Below are 15,376 nucleotides of genomic sequence, written 5' to 3'. Positions count from 1 at the left end.
ATAACAGTACTGATGATAATACTATAAAAAAATTCACAATAATGATGGTACAAGTCCTTACACAGCGGCATTCACGCCAGCATTCGCAGCACCTGTGTAAAAACAAACAAAAACGCATGATGATAAACTCAAATAATATAAAATGACAATTAATGCATTTCCATTACACAATTATTAGGTGTTAGCTATTAGTTAACAGTTAAACAATTATACATGCAGATTGTTGACATGTTTTATACATACTTTTAAGTAGTATTCAATCTTGACTGGTAAAATCAGAATGTGTGTTTTATTATTTTATCATAGAAATCCAGTTATTCTATTGGTTTAAAAAAAGGTCTGAGTAATGGAAAGATTAAATCCCCTATCACAATGTACTTTAAATTCTTCTGAGACAAATTCGATTTCAAATGTTGCCGCAGCAGATCGGTGCATGTGAGAGTCAAAATAAATTACAATGTCCATTTTATTGTCTGAACATGCTAATCAAAGGCCCTTTTGGTTGTTATTTTGATTATTATTGGAATCAAAGGGATTCTATCTGGCCAAATATATTGATTACTTATTTGTGTGACTTTCCAGCGATGTTATATAAAAAATATTTGCAACGTAAAAAGCAAATTAATTCCGTGACTCTACCTTCACCAACCCCTTGCACCACGTTGCCAAGAAGATCAACAAGATGACCAGAAAAACGACCATGACCAGAACCATGACCATGAGGACGATGACGACCAAAATGAAAACGACCCTCTCCGAGATCAACCATGAGAACGAAGATGGACAACATGAGTAAGGTGGCAGTGAACTTCATCCTACAAAAACAACAACAGAAAAAAAAAGATTGTTAACATTTGCATTATACAGTTAGAAGCTGAGGACATTTCCCAAATGCTTGGTCTCATCTAAATTAGTTTTTAAATATCGATCTTACCTGTCGAATACAAAGTGAGCTTTGTGAGATACAAAGGTGAAATATGTTGTCTACTGTACAGAGGCAACTCTTTATATACACAGATTTGACTTCACAGTCATTGTGTAACATTTAGAGTTATAACAGGAGGGGCTCACATAGTGGTAGAGAATTCAACAACTAGAAAACACAGGACTAGTCCTCCCCTCACTTCCTCACTTTGTAGATGCTGGTTGAGTGGTTGTTATAACAATCGTCTATTCACTTCATGAAGCAACACTTAGGGGCTGCAGCTCCAGAAATGTGAGGATGATTTGCAGTTCAAGTAAATAGAGTAAAGGTAGTAGAAGACCATAGACATTCATTTTATTAATCTTGTAAAAAAGAACTTCTCCCAGTATAGAGCCTTGTAGGACACCATGAACTATTTTCTACGAGATTGAAGTGCTGTCAAAGTGGAGATATGTTTTCATCTTCCTGTGCTTTGTCTGTTTAGACTGAAAAATGTCCCGTTGAATTCTATTTTCACTAATAATCGCAGAGGAGTAGATCTGGGGCTGTAATTGACTGAGCGCTTGTCGAGCTCCTGCTGCTCGTCCTAACCGCCATCGATGAGTCTGATGGAGAGAGTCAGGGAGACAAGAGAAGTTGTTAATAACAGTACTGATGATAATACTATTTAAATTACACAGTCATGATGGTAGAAGTCCTTACTGGAGGCCGTAATGCCAATCACCTTGCCAGCTGTGTAAAAACAAACAAAAACACATGGTGATAATTTCAAGGAAATTATATTAAATGACACGTAATACATTTACATTACACAATTATTTCGACTATAAGTTAACAGTTAAACTATTATACAAACAGATGATGTTTTAAACATACTTTTAAGTAGTGTTCAATCTTGACTGGTAAAATCAGAATGTATGTTTTATTATTTCAGCATAAAGATCCAGTTATTCTATATTTTTAATAACAAATCCAATTTATTTAAAGATTAAACGGCCTAGAAAATGTTTATTAAGTGTCTTCTGGGACAAATTTGAATTCATTGAAGGAACATGCTATTCCAAGGCCTTTTTGAATTGTTGTTTTGATTATTATTGAAATCAAAATGATTCTACTTGGCCAAATATATCACCTGCTCATATGGTATGTGTCATTAAAATATTTGCCATGTGATAATCAAATGACTTCTGTGACCCTAACATGGTGGACCCGTGAAAAAGCATTCCAAAAAAACACTCTACAGGTTCAAACATGACGAAGACCATGAACGACACGAGGAAGGCGGCGGCGAACTTCATCCTACAAAAAAAAACCCAGAAAAATAAGATGGTCATTTTGAAGCCAAGTCACCGGTGTTGTGTAAGATCAGCTATCAGCGATCAGCACATTGATGCTGAAGCTTTCGACACCTCCTCTCTCTTGTTTTATCTTGTTTTAACTGTATTTGTAACCCTGTACATTTAGTATCAATACAGTTGAAACAAATAACAAATGCTGAACTTAATTTCCAAATGCATTAGAGCGGTAGACGTTGAGTTCAGTAACAAATATAAATATAGTCTTCTCCATGAAGTTATCTCTGACTGTTTTGTTGTTTTTGGAAATATTATTTGTACGTATTTAATATAAATCATATAGTAAATGGAGGTTTCCTTAAGATTGTATCCATCTTTAGAAAAAGTTCTTGTGTTTACTTGACATAGTGATGCATCCTGCCACCACAACAACACGTATTCTCCTGACTCATATTTAATTCCAATTAATATGATTTAAAAAAAATGCATATTCTGTCCTCTTTTTTTATTCAATACTTTTCATTCCACCTGGACAAAAGTACAGTTAAACCCTTTGGTTCACTGCTGCTGAGTCTGTGCATTGCTTTGGCTCCAGTGACATATGAATACCAGCAAATCTGCTGCAGTTTGGCTTCTGGTTTTCTTCTGTATTGTGAGATTAACTTATGCTCCCGTCGAGTTTATAGTTTTTCTCTATAAGAAGTTATACAGAAGATTCGCTACAAGTCTTTCTTCTTTCTTCTTCTCCTCTTCTTGTAAACCCTAATTTGATCAGTTTTAAATATTCCAAATACTTTATATACTAAACAATATACACTATTAATTGCAGTAAATTGGATTGCAGTTACTTCACAGTGTGTAACAAATGTGCAGTAAATGTTTTGTATGAATGTGTTGATAGTTATCAGTTAGAAGTTTTAATACTCTTTGTAGTAACATTTATTTCAACCCACCAACAGTTAAAATATCTATACAGTGAGTTTAGAGGAGTCTTCATTGTCATCGTTAAATCTCATATTTGAATAAGACACAGAGAAATGTTTTGACATCCTAAAATTGAGATTTGTTATCAGTTTTCCAAAATTATTCAAATGTCGCTCAACAATACATCAATGCAAAAGAAAATATATCCAGTCATGGTTGCTGTTGCAGGTTAACGTATGATTTATTTCATTGAAAAGCAAGAAGCATTATATATCATCTGAAGGTTCCTTCAGGGCGACTTCTTCAGTCAAAAACAATAGCACTGGGGCTGTCATCATCTGAGCGCTTGTCGAGTTCCTGCTGCTCGTCCTGTCCCCAGGCATCGCTGGAGAGAGTCAGTGAGTCAAGAGAAGTTGTCAATAACAGTACTGATGATAATACTATAAAAAAATACACAATAATGATGGTACAAGTCCTTACACAGCGGCATTCACGCCAGCATTCGCAGCACCTGTGTAAAAACAAACAAAAACGCATGATGATAAACTCAAATAATATAAAATGACAATTAATGCATTTCCATTACACAATTATTAGGACTATTAGTTAACAGTTAAACAATTATACATGCAGATTGTTGACATGTTTTATACATACTTTTAAGTAGTATTCAATCTTGACTGGTAAAATCAGAATGTGTGTTTTATTATTTTAGCATAGAGATCCAGTTATTCTATTGGTTTAAAAAAAGGTCTGAGTAATGGAAAGATTAAATCCCCTATCACAATGTACTTTAAATTCTTCTCAGACAAATTTGATTTCAAATGTTGCCGCAGCAGGTCGGTGCATGTGAGAGTCAAAATAAATTACAATGTCCATTTTATTGTCTGAACATGCTAATCAAAGGCCTTTTTGGTTGTTATTTTGATTATTATTGGAATCAAAGGGATTCTATTTGGCCAAATATATTGACTACTTATTTGTGTGACTTTCCAGCGATGTTATATAAAAAATATTTGCAACGTAAAAAGCAAATTAATTCCGTGACTCTACCTTCACCAACCCCTTGCACCACGTTGCCAAGAAGATCAACAAGATGACCAGAAAAACGACCATGACCATGACCATGACCAGAACCATGACCATGAGGACGACCAAAATGAAAACGACACTCTCCGAGATCAACCATGAGAACGAAGATGGACAACATGAGTAAGGTGGCAGTGAACTTCATCCTACAAAAACAACAACAGAAAAAAAAAGATTGTTAACATTTGCATTATACAGTTAGAAGCTGAGGACATTTCCCAAATGCTTGGTCTCATCTAAATTAGTTTTTAAATATCGATCTTACCTGTCGAATACAAAGTGAGCTTTGTGAGATACAAAGGTGAAATCTGTTGTCTACTGTACAGAGGCAACTCTTTATATACACAGATTTGACTTCACAGTCATTGTGTAACATTTAGAGTTATAACAGGAGGGGCTCACATAGTGGTAGATAATTCAACAACTAGAAAACACAGGACTAGTCCTCCCCTCACTTCCTCACTTTGTAGATGCTGGTTGAGTGGTTGTTATAACAATCGTCTATTCACTTCATGAAGCAACACTTAGGGGCTGCAGCTCCAGAAATGTGAGGATGATTTGCAGTTCAAGTAAATAGAGTAAAGGTAGTAGAAGACCATAGACATTCATTTTATTAATCTTGTAAAAAAGAACTGTTCCCAGTATAGAGCCTTGTAGGACACCATGAACTATTTTCTACGAGATTTAAGTGCTGTCAAAGTGGAGATATGTTTTCATCTTCCTGTGCTTTGTCTGTTTAAACTGAAAGTTTTCTCGTTGAATTCTATTTTCACTAATAATCGCAGAGGAGTAGATCTGGGGTTGTAATTGACTGAGCGCTTGTCGAGCTCCTGCTGCTCGTCCTAACCGCCATCAATGAGTCTGATGGAGAGAGTCAGGGAGACAAGAGAAGTTGTTAATAACAGTACTGATGATAATACTATTTAAATTACACAGTCATGATGGTAGAAGTCCTTACTGGAGGCCGTAATGCCAATCACCTGGCCAGCTGTGTAAAAACAAACAAAAACACATGGTGATAATTTCAAGGAAATTATATTAAATGACAAGTAATACATTTACATTACACAATTATTTCGACTATAAGTTAACAGTTAAACTATTATACAAACAGATGATGTTTTAAACATACTTTTAAGTAGTGTTCAATCTTGACTGGTAAAATCAGAATGTATGTTTTATTATTTCAGCATAAAGATCCAGTTATTCTATATTTTTAATAACAAATCCAATTTATTTAAAGATTAAACGGCCTAGAAAATGTTTATTAAGTTTCTTCTGGGACAAATTTGAATTCATTGAAGGAACATGCTATTCCAAGGCCTTTTTGAATTGTTATTTTGATTATTATTGAAATCAAAATGATTCTACTTGGCCAAATATATCACCTGCTCATATGGTATGTGTCATTAAAATATTTGCCATGTGATAATCAAATTACTTCAGTGACCCTTCCATGGTGGACCCTGTGACAAAGCATTCCAAAAAAACATTCTACAGGTTCAAACATGACGAAGACCATGAACAACACGAGGAAGGCCGCGGAGAACTTCATCCTACAAAAAAAAACAACAGAAAAATAAGGTGGTCATTTTAAAGCCAAGTCACCGGTGTTGTGTAAGATCAGCTATCAGCGATCAGCACATTGATGCTGAAGCTTTCGACACCTCCTCTCTCTTGTTTTATCTTGTTTTAACTGTATTTGTAACCCTGTTCATTTAGTATCAATACAGTTGAAACAAATAACAAATGCTGAACTTAATTTCCAAATGCATTAGAGCGGTAGACGTTGAGTTCAGTAACAAATATAAATATAGTCTTCTCCATGAAGTTATCTCTGACTGTTTTGTTGTTTTTGGAAATATTATTTGTACGTATTTAATATAAATCATATAGTAAATGGAGGTTTCCTTAAGATCGTATCCATCTTTAGAAAAAGTTCTTGTGTTTACTTGACATAGTGATGCATCCTGCCACCACAACAACACGTATTCTCCTGACTCATATTTAATTCCAATTAATATGATTTAAAAAAAATGCATATTCTGTCCTCTTTTTTTATTCAATACTTTTCATTCCACCTGGACAAAAGTACAGTTAAACCCTTTGGTTCACTGCTGCTGAGTCTGTGCATTGCTTTGGCTCCAGTGACATATGAATACCAGCAAATCTGCTGCAGTTTGGCTTCTGGTTTTCTTCTGTATTGTGAGATTAACTTATGCTCCCGTCGAGTTTATAGTTTTTCTCTATAAGAAGTTATACAGAAGATTCGCTACAAGTCTTTCTTCTTTCTTCTTCTCCTCTTCTTGTAAACCCTAATTTGATCAGTTTTAAATATTCCAAATACTTTATATACTAAACAATATACACTATTAATTGCAGTAAATTGGATTGCAGTTACTTTACAGTGTGTAACAAATGTGCAGTAAATGTTTTGTATGAATGTGTTGATAGTTATCAGTTAGAAGTTTTAATACTCTTTGTAGTAACATTTATTTCAACCCACCAACAGTTAAAATATCTATACAGTGAGTTTAGAGGAGTCTTCATTGTCATCGTTAAATCTCATATTTGAATAAGACACAGAGAAATGTTTTGACATCCTAAAATTGAGATTTGTCATCAGTTTTCCAAAATTATTCAAATGTCGCTCAACAATACATCAATGCAAAAGAAAATATATCCAGTCATGGTTGCTGTTGCAGGTTAACGTATGATTTATTTCATTGAAAAGCAAGAAGCATTATTTATCATCTGAAGGTTCCTTCAGGGCGACTTCTTCAGTCAAAAACAATACGATTGGGGCTGTCATCGTCTGAGCGCTTGTTGAGCTCCTGCTGCTCGTCGTAATCCTGCCCCCCAACGAGTTGACTGATGGAGAGAGTCAGTGAGACAAGAGAAGTTGTTAATAACAGTGCCGATGATAATACTATAAAAATTACACAGCAATGATGGTAGAAGTCCTTACTCAAGGCCCACCCTGCCAAGTATCCCGAGACCTGTGGAAAAACAAACAAAAACACATGATAAACTCAACCAAATGATATTAAATAACAATTTTACATTTCCATAACACAATAATTAGGACTATTAGTTAACAGTGAAACAATTATACATACAGATGAGGTTTCATACATACTTTTAAGTAGTGTTCAATCTTGACTGGTAAAATCTGAATGTGTGTTTTATTATTCTAGCATAGAGATCCAGTTATTCTATTGGTTTAAATAAAGAATTGGTACATTTCTCAAGCCTTGTAAACATTGAGGTGCGGTGAAGGTTCATCCTTCGCCAAAGGAGACAATGTTGTCATAACTTTACTGTGCATTGTCCTATCACCACGAAACTGCTGTCCCGTGATCAGAGTCCAATCCTGAACAGCTCTATTTTTGATTATTATTGAAATCAAAGTGATTCTACTTGGCAAAATATATGGACTACTTATTTTTGTGATTTCCAGCTATGTTATATAAAACTTATTTGCAATGTAAAAAGCAAAATTAATTCAGTGACTCTACCTTTACCAATCCTTCCCAACCACTTTCCCTTTCCCTTCTTTTTCTTACGACGACGACCCTCTCCGAGATCAACCATGAGGACGAAGATGAACAACATGAGAAGGGTGAAAGTGAACTTCATCCTACAAAAACAACAACAGAAATAAAAAGATTGTTAACATTTGCATTTTACAGTTAGAAGCTGATCACGTTTCCCAAATGCTTGATCTCATCTAAATTAGTTTTTAAATATCGATCTTACCTGTCGAATACAAAGTGAGCTTTGTAAGATTCAAAGGTGAAATCTGTTGTCTACTCTACAGAGGCAACTCTTTATATACACAGAATTGACCTCATTGTCATTGTGTAACATTTAGAGTTATAACAGGAGGAGCTCACATAGTGGTAGATAACTCAACAACTAGAAAACACAGGACTAGTCGTCCTCTCACTTCCTCACTTTGTAGATTCTGGTTAATTGGTTGAGTGGTTGTTATAACAATCGTCTTTTCACTTCATGAAGCAGCACTTAGTGGCTGCAGCTCCAGAAATGTGAGGATGATTTGCAGTTTAAGTAAAAAGAGTAAAAACAGTAGAATACCTCAGACATTAGTTTTATTGATCTTGTGGAAAAAATAACTGCTCCAAGTATAGAGCCTTGTAGGACACCATGAACTCTTTTCTATGAGATTGAAGTGCTGTCAAAGTCGAGATATTTTTTCATCTGCCTGTGCTTTGCCTGTTTAGACTGAAAAATGTCCTGTTGAATTCTATTTTTACTAATAATCGCAGAGGAGAAAATCTGGGGTTGTAATTGACTGAGCGCTTGTCGAGTTCCTGCTGCTTGTCGTAACCGCAATCGATGAGTCTGATGGAGAGAGTCAGGGAGTCAAGAGAAGCTTTTAATAACAGTACTGATGATAATACTATTAAAAATACACAGTCATGATGGTAGAAGATTCATCTTGGCCAAATATTTGACTGCTCATATGGTATGTTTCATTTAAATATTTGCCATGTAATAGTCAAATTACTTCAGTGACCCTTCCATGGTGGACCCTGTGACAAAGCATTCCAAAAAACATTCTAAAGGTTCAAACATGACGAAGACTATGAACGACACGAGGAAGGCGGCGGTGAACTTCTTCCTACAGAAACCCCAGAAAAATAAGATGGTCATTTTGATGCCAAGTCACCGGCGTTGGGTAAGATCAGCTATCAGCGATCAGCACATTGATGCTGAAGCTTTCGACACCTCGTCTCTCTTGTTTTATCTTGTTTTAACTGTATTTGTAACCCTGTTCAATAGTATCAATACAGTTAAAAAAAATAACAAATGTTGAACTTAAATTCCAAATGCATTATAGCGGTAGACGTTGAGTTCAGTAAACGTCAGTGGCCTCCACACTCAGATATGATAGAACAGGCAGCATGAATGTGCAGCTCACAAATATAAAATTAGACTTCTCCATGAAGTTATCTCTGACTGTATTGTTTTTAAAAAAAATATTACTTGTATGTATTTAATTCTAATCCTATAGTAATTTGAGGTTTCCTTGAGATCGTATCCATCTTTCTAAAAGTTCTTGTGTTCACTTGACAGAGTGATGCATCCTGCCACCACAACAACACGTATTCTCCTGACTCATATTTAATTCCACTTAATATTGTTACAAAAATATGTATATTCTCTCTTGTTATTTTCATTCCACCTTGACAAAAGTACAGTTAAAGCCTTTGGTTCACTGCTGCTGAGTCTGTGCATTGCTTTGGCTCCAGTGACATATGAATACCAGCAAATCTGCTGCAGTTTGGCTTCTGGTTTTCTTCTGTATTGTGACTTTAACTTATGCTCCCGTCATGTTTATAGTTTTTCTGTATAAGTAAAAGTTTCGCTACAAGTCTTTCTTCTTTCTTCTTCTAAGCATCTGACTTGTAAACCCTAATTTGATCAGTTTTAAATATTCCAAATACTTTATATACTAAACAATATACACTATTAATTGCAGTAAATTGGATTGCAGTTACTTTACAGTGTGTAACAAATGTGCAGTAAATGTTTTGTATGAATGTGTTGATAGTTATCAGTTAGAAGTTTTAATACTCTTTGTAGTAATTTCAACCCACCAACAGTTAAAATATCTATACAGTGAGTTTAGAGGAGTCTTCATTGTCATCGTTAAATCTCATATTTGAATAAGACACAGAGAAATGTTTTGACATCCTAAAATTGAGATTTTTTATCAGTTTTCCAAAATTATTCAAATGTCGCTCAACAATACATCAATGCAAAAGAAAATATATCCAGTCATGGTTGCTGTTGCAGGTTAACGTATGATTTATTTCATTGAAAAGCAAGAAGCATTATATATCATCTGAAGGTTCCTTCAGGGCGACTTCTTCAGTCAAAAACAATAGCACTGGGGCTGTCATCGTCTGAGCGCTTGTTGAGCTCCTGCTGCTCGTCGTAATCCTGCTGCTCGTCGTAATCCTGCCCCCGACCAAGTTGACTGATGGAGAGAGTCAGTGAGACAAGAGAAGTTTTTAATAACAGTGCCGATGATAATACTATAAAAATTACACAGTAATGATGGTAGAAGTCCTTACTCAAGGCCCACCCTGCCAAGTATCCCGAGACCTGTGGAAAAACAAACAAAAACACATGATAAACTCAACCAAATGATATTAAATAACAATTATACATTTCCATAACACAATAATTACGACTATTAGTTAACCGTTTAACAATTATACATACAGATGAGGTTTCATACATACTTTTAAGTAGTGTTCAATCTTGACTGGTAAAATCAGAATGTGTGTTTTATTATTCTAGCATAGAGATCCAGTTATTCTATTGGTTTAAATAAAGAATTGGTACATTTCTCAAGCCTTGTAAACATTGAGGTGCGGTGAAGGTTCATCCTTCGCCAAAGGAGACAATGTTGTCATAACTTTACTGTGCATTGTCCCCACGAAACTGCTGTCCCGTGATCAGAGTCCAATCCTGAACAGCTCTATTTTTGATTATTATTGAAATCAAAGTGATTCTACTTGGCAAAATATATTGACTACTTATTTTTGTGATTTCCAGCTATGTTATATAAAACTTATTTGCAATGTAAAAAGCTAAATTAATTCAGTGACTCTACCTGTACCAATCCTTCCCAACCACTTTCCCTTTCCCTTCTTTTTCTTACGACGACGACCCTCTCCGAGATCAACCATGAGGACGAAGATGAACAACATGAGAAGGGTGAAAGTGAACTTCATCCTACAAAAACAACAACAGAAATAAAAAGATCGTTAACATTTGCATTATACAGTTAGAAGCTGAGCACATTTCCCAAATGCTTGATCTCATCTAAATTAGTTTTTAAATATCGATCTTACCTGTCGAATACAAAGTGAGCTTTGTAAGATTCAAAGGTGAAATCTGTTGTCTACTGTACAGAGGCAACTCTTTATATACACAGAACTGACCTCACAGTCATTGTGTAACATTTAGAGTTATAACAGGAGGAGCTCACATAGTGGTAGATAATTCAACAACTAGAAAACACAGGACTAGTCGTCCTCTCACTTCCTTACTTTGTAGATTCTGGTTAATTGGTTGAGTGGTTGTTACAACAATCGTCTATTCACTTCATGAAGCAACACTTAGTGGCTGCAGCTCCAGAAATGTGAGGATGATTTGCAGTTTAAGTAAACAGAGTAAAAGTAGTAGAAGACTTTAGACATTAGTTTTATTAATCTTGTAAAAAAGAACTGTTCCCAGTATAGAGCCTTGTAGGACACCATGAACTATTTTCTATGAGAATGAAGTTCTGTCAAAGCGGAGATATGTTTTCATCTTCCTCTGCTTTGCCTGTTTAAACTGAAAGATTTCCCGTTGAATTCTATTTTCACTAATAATCGCAGAGGAGTAGATCTGGGGTTGTAATAGACTGAGTGCTTGTTGAGTTCCTGCTGCTCGTCGTAAACGCCATCGATGAGTCTGGAGGCTGTAATGCCAATCACCTTGCCAGCTGTGTAAAAACAAACAAAAACACATGGTGATAAACTCAAGCAAATGATATTAATGACAATGAATACATTTCCATTACACAATTATTAGGACTATTAGTTAAAAGTTAAACAATTATACATACATATGATGTTTTATACATACTTTTAAGTAGTGTTCAATCTTGACTGGTAAAATCAGAATGTATGTTTTATTATTTCAGCATAAAGATCCAGTTATTCTATATTTTTAATAACAAATCCAATTTATTTAAAGATTAAACGGCCTAGAAAATGTTTATTAAGTTTCTTCTGGGACAAATTTGAATTCAATTGTTGCCGCAGCAGGTCGGTGCATGTGAGAATCTCAATAAAACTCAATGTCCATTTCATTGAAGGAACATGCTAATCGAGTGACTTTTTGATTTGTTATTGTGATTATTATTGAAATCAAAATGATTCTATTTGGCCAACTATATTGACAGCTCATATGGTATGTTTCATTTAAATATTTGCCATGTGATAATCAATTACTTCCGTGACCCTAACATGGTGGACCCCCTGACAAAGCATTCCAAAAAATCACTATCCAGTTTCAAACATGACAAAGACCATGAACAACACAAGGAAGGCGGCGGCGAACTTCGTCCTACAAAAAACAGGTGGTCATTTTGATGCAAAGTCACTGGTGTTGGGTAAGATCAGCTATCAGCACATTGATGCTGAAGCTTTCGACACCTCGTCTCTCTCGTTTTACCCTAACCCAATGAAGACAAATAAGAAAATGCTCAACTTAAATTCCAAATGCATTAGAGCGGTAGACGTTGAGTTTAGTAAACTTCAGTGGCCTCCACACTCAGATGTGATGGAACAGGCAGCAGGAATGTGCAGCTCACAAATATAAAAATAGAGTTATCTCTTACTGTATTGTTTTTTTTAAAAATATTATTTATACGTATTTAATATAAATCATATAGTAAATTGAGGTTTCCTTGAGATCATATCCATCTTTCTAAAAGCTCTCGTGTTTACTTGACAGAGTGATGCATCCTGCCACCACAACAACACCTATTCTCCTGACTCATATTTAATTCCACTGAATATTATAAAAAAAATATGTATATTTTGTCTTGTTTTTTTTTATTCAGTACTTTTCATTCCACCTGGACAAAAGTACAGTTAATCCCTTTGGTTCACTGTTGCTGAGTCTGTGCATTGCTTTGGCTCCAGTGACATATGAATAGGGTTGGGTACCGAGAACCGGTGCCAATATGGAACCGGTTCCAATACAACCGGTACCTACCCGGACCGAAATGCAACGGAGATTTCGGTGCTTCATTTCGGTGCCTGAGCCAATCGAAGCCTGAGGTCTCCGCTCGTCCCGCCTCCTCACACTTCCGCTCCTTCCTTCACCCGTAGCGGCGCCTCCCACCGGGCCCCCGCAGCCGCGGCTGCCGGTGGACAAACTCTTGTCTCCGCACTGCCCTCGTCGCGTCAGGGCTTCCATGCAGGTGTGGGGGGATCTCCCCGGCGCTGGCTGGCCCCCGCCGGGCGCATTTCCTCCGTGGCGGTGCGCCGCAACCGGCTCCGGGTCGGCTTGGAAAGGTTCGGGGAGGGAGGAGAGAAGACCACGCCGAGAAAGGTTTCACAAAAGCGTCTGCATTTGGGGGGGCCGAAGCCTGCCTGCGACAGCCCCAGCCGCGGAGAAACGGGGGTCTCAGTCTTCAATTGGCTCAGGCACCGAAGTCAGAGTGTGTGTGTTTCGTATTTATTTTTATTTATTTAAGTATAGTGTAAACTTTTGTTAACAGTTCATATATTATTCATAGTTTAAGTTAAAAAGTTTTTGTATTTATTTATATTTATAATCTACTTTAAACAGTTCATATATTTGGCAATAAAAAAAGCCTTTCTTAAATGACGTCAAGCTTTGTTTTGTGCACTTTAAAAAAAAAAAGTATCGGTTCAGGAACCGTTTAGGCACCGGTATCGTTTTAAAAGTATCGGTTAGGAACCGGTATCGGATAAAAACTAAACGATACCCATCCCTACATATGAATACCAGTAAATCTGCTGGAGTTTGGCTTCTGGTTTTCTTCTGTATTGTGACTTTAACTTATGCTCCCGTCAAATCAATCTTACCTGTCGAATACAATGTGAGCTTTGTGAGATTCAAAGGTGAAATCTTTTGTCTACTGATAACAACGGAGGCAACTCTTTATATACACAGAACTGACTTCACAGTCATTGTGTAACATTTAGAGTTTTAACAGGAGGGGCTCACATAGTGGTAAATAATTCAACAAATAGAAAACACAGGACTAGTCGTCCTCTCACCTCCTCACTTTGTAGATTCTGGTTAATTGGTTGAGTGTTTGTTATAACAATTGTCTATTTACTTCATGAAGCAACACTTAGTGGCTGCAGCTCCAGAAATGTGAGGATGATTTGCAGTTTAGTTAAAACAGAGTAAAAGTAGAAGAAGACTTTAGACATTAGTTTTATTAATCTTGTGAACAATAACTGTTCCCAGTATAGAGCCTTGTAGGACACCATGAACTCTTTTCTATGAGAATGAAGTTCTGTCAAAGCGGAGATATTTTTTCATCTGCCTGTGCTTACGTGTGTCATGTAATGTAATGCTTTGCCTGTTTAGACGGAAAAATTGTCCCGTTGAATTCTATTTTCACTAATAATCGCAGAGGAGTAGATCTGGTGTTGTAATAGACTGAGTGCTTGTCGAGTTTGTTGCTGGTGGAAATCAAAGGCAGGAGTCGTCGTTCTCAAGTTAAAATTAAGCAAGTTTATTCAGAGGTCACAGGTCAGGAAACTGCGGTGTGTAGCAATTGAACATGCATGGGTCTCTAGTTCTACGCAGTAGGCTGCACAGGAAAAAAGGCGCTTAGACAAAGTGCGCACATAGGTAATGTATCGAAATACTGGGCGTGACAGAGGTTCTTCTTGGATTGGTCGAGACTAGACGGAAGCCTGGCTCGTTGGGTCCTCCTCCTGGCGTTGCGTGTTGATAATACTTGTACGTGCTGTACGTGCACGCTGAGTGTGTGTTGTGGGGGGGTTTTGGCCGAAGTCTGCTCATTATATGTGTGAAGTGAAGTGAAACCAGAGGTCATAGTGTTCCGGCCTCAAACCATTCTAAGACTGATGAGCTCATTGTGTGTGTACTGACGTGTGGGTGAAACAGCCTGTATGATTAACACATGTCAACAGAGGGATTGTTGAGATATCTATGTTTTGTTCTTTATCTTATGACTATATTTTACATATATCCTGTGAATAAATATTAGCTGTATAGTCTATAGAATCAATAATACTACAACTGTTTCTCTTAATTGGAATGATGTATAATCTTCTTGACTCAGACACAGAGCACAACCACAGGCAGAGCAGACTTAGCAACCTGGTAACCATGCACAGGAGAGAGGACGTCTCAGAATTAATACAATGAAGTGATTTATGAAATATTGTGAGAAAAAGGTATGAAAACCTCTTCTATGTCTAATCTGCTGTGTCTCCCCACCGTGGCAGACTCCCTGTTTGATAAGGAGCATGAAACATCTGAAGTTCAGAAGAACTACATGACGTACTGTGTGTGTGTGTGTGTGTGTGTGTGAGGTGACTAC

General features: G+C 36.5%; 1 protein-coding gene and 1 long non-coding RNA gene across 4 annotated transcripts in view; one reads left to right on the top strand and one right to left on the bottom strand.

Annotated features, from left to right (window-relative positions):
* The window catches only part of LOC133024706 (exostosin-1), a 198,974-nt gene that overhangs the window by 76,820 nt on the left and 106,778 nt on the right, over positions 1-15,376 (top strand). The gene's annotated exons all lie outside the window — the stretch shown is intronic.
* On the bottom strand, positions 7,033-8,028 carry LOC133024709 (uncharacterized). The gene is made up of 4 exons (XR_009683126.1): positions 7,993-8,028; positions 7,752-7,873; positions 7,202-7,232; positions 7,033-7,104 (listed from the first exon to the last, which is right to left on the bottom strand). It is a non-coding gene; the product is annotated as an uncharacterized LOC133024709 (long non-coding RNA).

Source organism: Limanda limanda, chromosome 18, assembly GCF_963576545.1.
Source record: "Limanda limanda chromosome 18, fLimLim1.1, whole genome shotgun sequence".
NCBI classification, from domain to species: Eukaryota; Metazoa; Chordata; class Actinopteri; order Pleuronectiformes; family Pleuronectidae; genus Limanda; species Limanda limanda.
Note: the sequence above shows the minus strand (reverse complement) of the source record. Positions and strands in the feature narration are given on the sequence as shown.